We start from the raw sequence: 9520 nt of genomic DNA on the forward strand, positions 1-9520 counted from the left end.
TGAACTGGTTTTTTTCCCCTTTTATCTTTGTTATAAGGGATGGCTCACCAGGTGCAGAACAGGGAGGGGAATGACATATCTGGAAATGAATGCAATGTAAGATATACATTATTTTTAAAAGTCTAATCCCAAGAGATATAGAAATACATAAAAATAAAAAAGGCATTTGCAAACATAGTCTATATATGATATAGATGATTTGTCTGTCCAGGAGAGAAACCTGGGCAGAACATGACCCTTTTCCCCATAGGATTATAGTTTCAGAGCTGGGAGAGACCCTGGTGGTCATCCTGCCCCACCCCTTTCATTTGACAGATGAGGAAACTGAGGCCTACTAAGGTTAAATAACTTGCCCAAGGTCACACACACACACCAGGCCAAGCCTGGATTTGAACCTAGATCCTTTGACTCCAATTCCCCTGGACATTTAATCTCTGTATGCCAAACAGCTTTCCCATGATCAGCACTCAGTCTGGGAACTTCAAGGATAAATATTAATTCACTAATAGGGGGACAACAATTCTAGGCCTAATAAAAGGTCCTCTGGGAATGGAGCCAAAATTTCCCATCTCTCCTTGGGCCCTGAAGCGGTATGGGTATTAGAGACATCACAGATTTAGTGCTAAAAGGGTCATTTAGTCCAATCCCCTCATTTTAAGGATGAGGAAATTAAGGTCAAGAGTCGTGTTAAGTGACTTTTCAAAGGATACCCAGGTAGTAAGCGTCACAGCCTAGATTTGAAACCACGTCTTCTGACTTCTATGGAACTGGGTTTTAGTTTTAACCGGTACAAAGCAGTAAAAGCAGTGAGTTTCTCTTTAATATTCTTGGAGGGCGAAGACACGCCTAGCAGGTTGACTGTCAGCAGTCAGCCCTCACAAAGCCGCCTGCCCCGCCACAGTTTTTCCAAGGGTTTGACCAGAGGCTGATGATCCAAAGCCAGTCCTGGAGACTTGGGAATTGCCACCGGAGTGGAGGCAAAGAGCTACCCAATCAGAGGTGGACTTTGCCTGGCTGAGGTTTCCCAGCTGTTAGGGTGTGGAGGAGTGCTGATCTCCGTCCCTGGACTCACTTATTATCCATATCTACAATAGCACTCTAAGGTTTACAAAGCACCTTTTCCACAGTTGTGTGAAATAATTCCAATGGATCTCTGTTCTCATCAGTGAGAACAGGTCCTTTCAATGACACAGAGTGTATGGAGCCCATCCCATGTGACTCTCATAAAAACATCAATATGTATTTATATAGCACCTACTATGTGCCAGGCACTGTGCTAATGAAGCACTTTGGAAATTATTATTTTGTTTGATCCTCACAACAATATTGGAATTATTTTCATTTTATAGATGAGGAAATGGAAACAAACAGAAGTTAAGTGACTTGTCCAGGGTCACACAGCTAGTAGGTGTTGAGGCTGGATTTGAACTCAGGTCTTCCTGACTCCAGGCCCAGTGTTCCTCTCCCCCAAATGAGCTGCCTCCTGCCTCCATTATGCTATAGGCCTTTCTTGCTTTCCTCTCGACATCATGAGAACATCAGTGGAGGATGTGGGTGGTCAGTCGTCTAGGTCTTCTTGCTCATACATTTCTTTGGAGAAGTCCTTTATAAAGCTTCATTTTTCTGCTCCTTTGTCATGCGCCATAGTCTGCCTTTACTCCTGTGTACCTCTCCAGGTAATGTGTGCAATGCATGGCCTGCAGCTAGTAAGTATCAAACAGAACCAGGAACTTCAAACCCAGGTTTTCTGACTATTCTTTCTTTTTCTTTTTAGGCAATTGGGGTTAAGTGACTTGCCCAGGGTCACACAGCTAGTAAGTGTCAAGTGTTTAATCTGAGGCTGGACTTGAACTCAGGTCCTCCTGACTTCAGCGCCGGTGCTCTATCCACTGTGCCACCTAGCTGCCCTCTGACTATTCTTTCTACTCTAACACATGTCTTTCTATTCATTCACACCCTCATTCAACCAAACCTGTTATCTAATAAGTGCCTATTTTGTTTGAGGGGCCTAGGATATAAAGATGAAAATAATGCAGTTCCTGCCCTCAAGGAGCTTACATTCTACTGAGAAGGGAGGGAGTCTTGAGAGTGACCAAGGAAATTTTTCCCATAGATTTCATAAAATCAGGGCCCAGACTACAACAAATGAATTGATCTTGATCAAGGATTCAAACAATTTCACAGCCAGAGAAACAAGTCTTAAAAAGTTGGTTATGAGTTCCCTGAGTTTCATGTGTTGCTAGTTTCCCTCCTCACAGTAAACACCAAGTCAGCAAAACAACCTGCTATTAGGCCTAAACACATACATCCATATGAATTAAACAGTGTCAGTTGAAAGGAGCCTCTTGGCCCAGCTCTCTCATTTTACATCTGAGGAAACTGAGGTTCAGAGACAGGAAGGGACTTGTCCAAGGTCTGAGAGTTGGTGTCAGAGTCAAGTTGGGTTAGAATCCAATCACCTGCCTCTGGCCCCAAGGCACCATGATTTCCCCTGATACACAAGGGTCCTACAAGGGAAGCACTATGCTCTATGTTCTAGATGGGAAAAGTGAGGCCCAGATAGGGAGAGGAACTTGTCTATGTAATCTGTTACCTATTGGTAAGGGTAAATCTGGACACTAGAATCACAGAATTTTATAGTCACTTGAAGAGACCTTCGACATCATTTAGTCCAAGCCCCTCTGTTTTACTAAGGAGGCCAGAGAAGTTAAGAGATTTGTCCAACGCTCTGGCTGCAAATCTAGCCTCCTTACACTGCCCCACACACGGTCTAGAACACAGGTCTCTTTACTTCCATAAGCCAGGGCTCATTCCATCACACCAGGCCGCCCGTGACACAGGCATTTCCAAACATGTTACCAAACTCAAACTCCATCCAAGACCCCAGCTGATCCCAGTAGACAAGTGCTCTCCCCCCTTTCTCCTCTACAGAGACCAGCTGCCCTAGACTCCCTACAAGGACCAGATTTGTTCATGAACTCAGGTTTCTCCAGTGAATGCCAAATTGTATCTTTGGATGCTAGTGTTTTCTTATTCTTTACAAATAGTCCTTTGGCTTCTGACTGAGAGGTTAACCATAGTAACCTTCCATCTATTTAAAAATACTCACCCGTGTGATGTAAGAGCCCCTTTGACTGCCCTGAGGCTGTCTGCAGAATAACAGCAGGGAAATGAAAAACTGGGAGAGCAAACACCATTTCTTTCTCTTTTTTTTTTTAAAAAAAGGATAAAATTATCTTTTTCATATTGTTGTTGAGTATGTCCTTCCTTCCTTCCCTCCCTTAGAATACCCAGGAAGCCATCTGGCATGGTGAAAAAGATCTAGATTTGTGTCAGCAGATTAATTTAGTAAGCATTTATTGAATGTCTACAGTTGAATGTAAACAGCTAGGGCACAAAAGCAAAAAAAAAAAGGCTCCTGCCCTCAAGAAGCTTATATTCTATTGAGAAGAAACAACATATACAAACCACATATAGAGAAACTGCAAAGTAATTTTTTGGGTAGAATACTAACAATTGGGGTGTGGGGAATCAGGAAACTGGGGTGTGGGGAATCAGGAAACTGGGGGGTGGCACCTGAGTTACGCTTTTTATTTTTATTTTTTAAAGATTAGGTGCTTCCTATATCACTCAGGTTGGAAACGCAGGTGCTACTACTACTCATGGGCCCGATGCCATTATTGACTGTCATGACAATTTGACATGTTTTATTCTGACCTGAACTACCACTCCTGTGGGTTCATTATGCTGACACATTATACTTAGCCCACTGTAGCTCAGAACTTTGGAGCTCAAGAAGCCTTAGCCTCCTCCCTAGCTAAGATTACAGGCGTGCAGCACACAGTGAGTGCTCTTCCTGAGCTATGTTTAGAAGAAAGTATTAGAGTCTACGAGGTAGATGCAATAGAGAACATTCTAGGCAGGGGGGCATGAAAATGCATGAAGGTAACAGATGGATGATCAATTTGGAATACAGCAAACCGGTTTGGCTAGTACAATGTAGCAGGCCTTTGGAACTCCTTCATCTTATCACAACCTTTTATATTTTGTCTTAGGATCTTTCACCCTTCATCTCCACTGTGATCTTCAATCTACCATTACCCCTTTCTTTGGTTCTTTACCAGCTGGCAAAGAATTGGAAATTCTGGGGATGCTCATCAATTGGGGGAATGGCTGAACAAGTTGTGGTATATGATTGTGATGGAATACTACTGTACTATAGGAAATGACGAGCAGGATGCTCTCAGATAAAACTGGAAAGACTTACATGAACTGATGCAAAGTGAAAAGAGCAGAACTAGGAGAACACTGTACATAGTAACTGCAACTTTGTACGATAATCAACTGTGAATTACTTTTCTCAGCAATACATTGATCCAAGACAATTCTGAAGGACTTACAATGAAAAAATGCTATCCACCTCCAGAGAAAGAACTGATGGAATCTGAATGCAGATTGAAGCAAACTGTTGTTTTTTTTTTTTTTTACTTTTTAAATTTTTCTTTTTTTGGGGGAAGGTGTCTGTTTTCTCTTACAACATGACTAATATGGAAATATGTTTTACATGATTGCACATGTACAACCTATATCAAATTGCTTGTCTTTTTAATGAGGGGGGGAAAGGAGGGTGAGAATTTGGAACTCAAAATGTAAAAAAACGTTAAAAATTGTTTTTACATGTAATTGGGAAAAAATAAAACATAAAATAAAAAAATATATGGGTCTACCTCCACACTGGAGTGGAGTAGCAAGGAAGGAATTTTGGAAGATGATAAGCTAGAAAGATAATGAAACTTCCTAGTCCTTGCCTTAATGAGCTCATGCTGAACTAAAAGAGAACCAATTTGTGGGGTGGAAAGACCCACTAGACTCCGAGTCAGAAAACTTGGGCAGGAAGGGACTTCAGAGGTCTCTAAACCATAAGGGAACTGGAATGCCTTCAATGACATCCCCTTCAAAGGCTTTCCTTGTCAGGGGGTGGGGTACTGTCTGTCCCAAGTCCAGGCAGGAAGCTCAAGATTCCACCTAATTAGACTCCTTTGGAGGTAAAGAGCCTTTAGAAGTAGTTTACAAGGCACAGGAAAAAACTGACAGGAGTTACAACAACAAATTCCTATTTCTATAGGGCTTTAAGGTTTGGGTCTTTCCTCCTAATATTCTGTGTAAATAACATTCAATTTAAGTCTTATAATCCTTATTTTTTTTTTTTTATAAAAGAAGGAAACTGAGCCTGGGAAAGGAAGTGACTTGCCCAAAGGTCAACCCAAATTGATTTCACTTTTTAAAAAGTTTTGATAGAACTTAGTACAATGCCTGGCACAGTATGTTGACTATCTAGAACTCAGAGTCTGATCTAGGTCTCAAATTTCAAATCCAGGTCTTTTTCTTTCCTTTTTCTTTCTATTACACCAAATTGCGTCTATGTCACGGCTGTGTCTTGTTTCTGCCCAAAAATGGGATTCCCTGGTTCAATTTCCACTCCCCTCCCCCTCAGCCTTTGGTCAATGGACAGTCTCCTCTCCAAAAGAATGACTTTGGGATATTTTCAAAACTACAACCTCTCCTCGGTAAATGATCATTGGCTAATCATCAAGGACACTCCTCCCTCAGGCTTATCTGTGTTCACATACCCCATCTTGGGTTGCATCCCTTTTTCATTTTAATAGAAGACCCAAGGTCTTGTACAGAGAAGGTACCTAAAAGTTTGAATTAAAATGGACTAAAAAAAAAAGTATCACAGTCTTCTCTGAAAGTAGAACAATTTCTAAAAAGCTTCCTATCAGAGGAACCCAAAAGCAGAATGTATCAGCTGGGTTATGGAGATAATGAATGATTCTCCTGTCACTGGGCAGCTTTAGGAGAGAACTGGATGATCACATGTCAGGGACTGGAATTCTGGTTCAGGGAAGTGTTGGCCCTGAGAGTCTCATTCTCACACAGAGCAGGTAGAGTCTGGCCGGCTGAGTTAGAACAGGCTGAATCCTTCAGTCTGGCTGCTGGGAAGCCGGGGGAAGGTCAGCACCAGAGTCCAGGCCCAGCTGCTCTGAAGCACATGGTAGGTTTTATATACTTGGGTACCAGAGTCAGCTCCAGCTCAATTGACTGTCTTAAAGGGCTCCCCAGGCACTGCCAGCTGAGGGAAAAGTGAGACTGTTGTTAAGGTTGTTCCAGGTGTGATAAGAAGAAAGTAGAATCTTTGAAGTCTTTCTATCTCTCTCTTTTCTACCAACAACCCTGATAATATAAGTGAGGAACCAAAGGAACAGAAGAACTGATTTTTTTTCCTCAAACACACAGAGCTGGGGCTCTAGATGTGAGTGTGTCCCCTCCAGAGTAGGCCCTTGGCCCTGAGGAAGTCTGCCAAAAAACCCCCTATGCAAATCCGCCCTCAGACACTTGACACTTACTAGCTGTGTAACCCTGGGCAAGTCACTTAATCCCGACTGCCTCACCAAAAAAGGAAAAAAAAAATACAAAAAGCCCCCTATGTTTAGACACCCTCCAGGGAACAATTGGATTGAGGATCACATTCTCCTAGATCTTTTCAATGGGGGAAAATGTGCTCCTTCTCATATTGGATTTGAATTTTGCAAATAACAGTCATTTGAAACAGTGACTGTGATCCTGATCCCATTTGGGGTTCCAAAGGGAAAGGCGATGATAAAATCATTAGATGGCATTTTTCTCATCTCTCTTCTAACCTGGCCTTGAAGTGAGTTTTTCTTTTTTTCTTTTTGCTTAGGCAGTTGGGGTTAAGTGACTTGCCCAGGGTCACACAGCTAGTAAGTGTCAAGTGTTAGGTCTGAGGCCGGATTTGAACTCAGGTCCTCCTGACTTCAGGGCCGGTGCTCTATCCACTGCGCCACCTAGCTGCCCCGAAGTGAGTTTTTCTTAAAAGGACTTTAAATGTGTTTTGAATACAGCAGTCCTGTTGGAGTGGGTCCCAATACACCATTGGCAGAATCTGAGTTAGATAAGACCTCAGGGGTCATCTAGTTTAACTTCTACCCAAAGCATGAATTTCTCTTCTAAAAATTAGTATCATCGAATTTAAAGCTAGAAGGGACTTTATAGCTCTGGTCCACCCACTTCATTTTAGCCAGGCAACGAGGGTACAGTAGATAATATGCTAGTCCTAAAGTCATCAAGATTTGCATCCAAATCTCAGCTCTGTTCCTTAGTAGCTTTGTGATCCTGGGCAAAGTCATTTACGTTCTGACTTATGGTTTATCTGTAAAATGGGGATACTGCCTGTGGTACCTACTTGACAAAAGCTGTCATTATGTAAAATGCTTTGTAAACCCTATCATTAGAAGGAAAGAGGGCATCAACTGACTTTGTTCAATTTTTTTTATCTTTAATTTGATATTTTATTTTTCCTCCAATTACTTATAAAAACAATTTTTAACATTCATTTTTAAAAATTTTGAGTTCCAAATTCTCTCCTTGCCTCGTCCCCTCCCCCACTCATTGAGAAGGCATGAAATGTGATATAAGTTATACATGTGCAGGCATACAAAACATATCCATGTCAGTCATGTCATCACCTGATTTTGAAATAAAATTTTATGTTAACACAAAAAATTTCATCCTACTATCTCTATTTTGTCTTAAGGATTTTTATTTTTATTAATTAATTTATTTTTAATTTTCAACATTCACTTCCACAAGATTTTGAGTTCTAAATTTTCTCTCCATCCCTCCCCCCCCAACCCCAACATCATGCATTCTGAATACCCCTTCCCTCAATCTGTTCTCCCTTCTATCACCACCACCTTCCTTATGGATTTTCAAAAATGCACTGTCAAGGGCAGCTAGGTGACACAGTGAATACAGCACCTGCCCTGGAGTCAGGAGGACCTGAGTTCAAATCCAGTCTCAGACCAGACACTTGACATTTACTAGCTGTGTAACACCGGGCAAGTCACTTAACCCCAATTGCCTTGCAAAAAACAAAACAAAAATGTACTGTCAATAGTGCAACTTGGGTCAGGCTTAATTTTAATTTTAAAGAATAATCTCTAGTAATAATAATCTTTTATCTTTAATAATAATCTTAAATTCTGGCCCTTCTAGTGTTAAAATACTATTAAAATGTTTTATTAGGACAGATTAGAAAACAAGGAAGATTCAGAGATGAACTGATTTGCCTAAGGTCACACAGCATTAAGTGGCAGGGCCAGGTTTTGAACCTCTGTTCTCCCTGACATTATATCAAGAGTTCTTTTATATATGGTATATCTCCAAAGTCTTTGTGAATGCTCCGTATCTATTCTCCCATGGTATCTCTTTATATTGTAGCTTTTAAATTTGCTTCTGATTGTAACTTCCTTCTTCTCTGGGCAGGTGTAAGCCCCAAAGGAAATGCTGGTTTTACATTTGCAAGTCTCCTGAATGTGGACAATAAAGTATTTTGCTGGTAACAAGGCCTGAAGAATCAAAGATGATTCTACATAGGGGATGATGCAGGAGAAGTCTGTTTGCATATAAGCTGAAAAAGTCATTGCTTTGAGCTGAGAATAGGGGATGCTGGGGAAGGCCAGGGCCCCTGGGGACTGGGTACACTATCTCTGATACCCCAATCTTACAGTTGGGGAGAACAGGCCCAGAAAAGAGAAGGAACTTGCCAAGATCAGTGCAGAGGCATGATTCAAACCCAGGCGTGAGGTATCCCAGCCCACCACTAGCACAGTAGGGGGTGTTGTACGGCCTGCTTCTCAAGAGCCTCCCCCAGATCAGCTCCGAAGATGGGTGACTTTGAAGAAGCCTATTCCTTCTGCTTAACCTTACTTTCTTGTTCAATGATCTCCAAACTCCCTTAAGGATGGAAGACTTGCGCACAGTGATCTAGGGTTATACTGACCAAGGCAGTCAGGGTAGTCAGATGGTTCCTGAGGCACAGTTAGAAAAGGAGGACACACCTAGGCCTCCAGACCTCAGTTTCCTCATCTGTAAAATAGGGATGATAAGCCATTTAACAAACCCCATGTTACATAAACAACAATTAAGAGATGAACTTGGACCTGGATCCCTGCTGGGAGCTAAGGAGCCACAGGGCCTCCTCTCTAGAGACTATGACCAGCTCTTACTAGAGTCACTCCTTTAGATATGAACAGGCAGTTCTTACAGTCATATGAAAAAATGTCACTCTAAGTCACTACTGATTAGAGAAATGCAAATCAAAACAACTCTGAGGGACCACATCACAACCATCAGATTGGCCAACATGACAAAACAGGTAAATGATAAATGTTGGAGAAGACGTGGGAAAATTGGAACACTAATGCATCACTGGCGTCATTGTGAAATGATCCAACCATTTTGGAGAGCAATTTGGAACTACACCCAAAGGGCTATAAAAATGTGCATACTTTTGACCCAGCAACAGCACTTCTAGGGCTGTATCCCAAAGAGATCATAAAAATGGAAAAAGGACCCACACGTACAAAACTATCTATAGCAGCTCTTTTTGTGGTGGCCAAGAATTGGAAATTGAGGGGATGGCAATCGATTGGGGAAT

General features: G+C 41.7%; 1 protein-coding gene across 5 annotated transcripts in view; it reads right to left on the reverse strand.

Annotated features, from left to right (window-relative positions):
* The window catches only part of DLGAP4 (DLG associated protein 4), a 104196-nt gene that overhangs the window by 25133 nt on the left and 69543 nt on the right, over positions 1 to 9520 (reverse strand). The gene's annotated exons all lie outside the window — the stretch shown is intronic.

Source organism: Vombatus ursinus, unplaced genomic scaffold, assembly GCF_900497805.2.
Source record: "Vombatus ursinus unplaced genomic scaffold, bare-nosed wombat genome assembly UNPS02014785.1, whole genome shotgun sequence".
Taxonomy (NCBI): Eukaryota; Metazoa; Chordata; class Mammalia; order Diprotodontia; family Vombatidae; genus Vombatus; species Vombatus ursinus.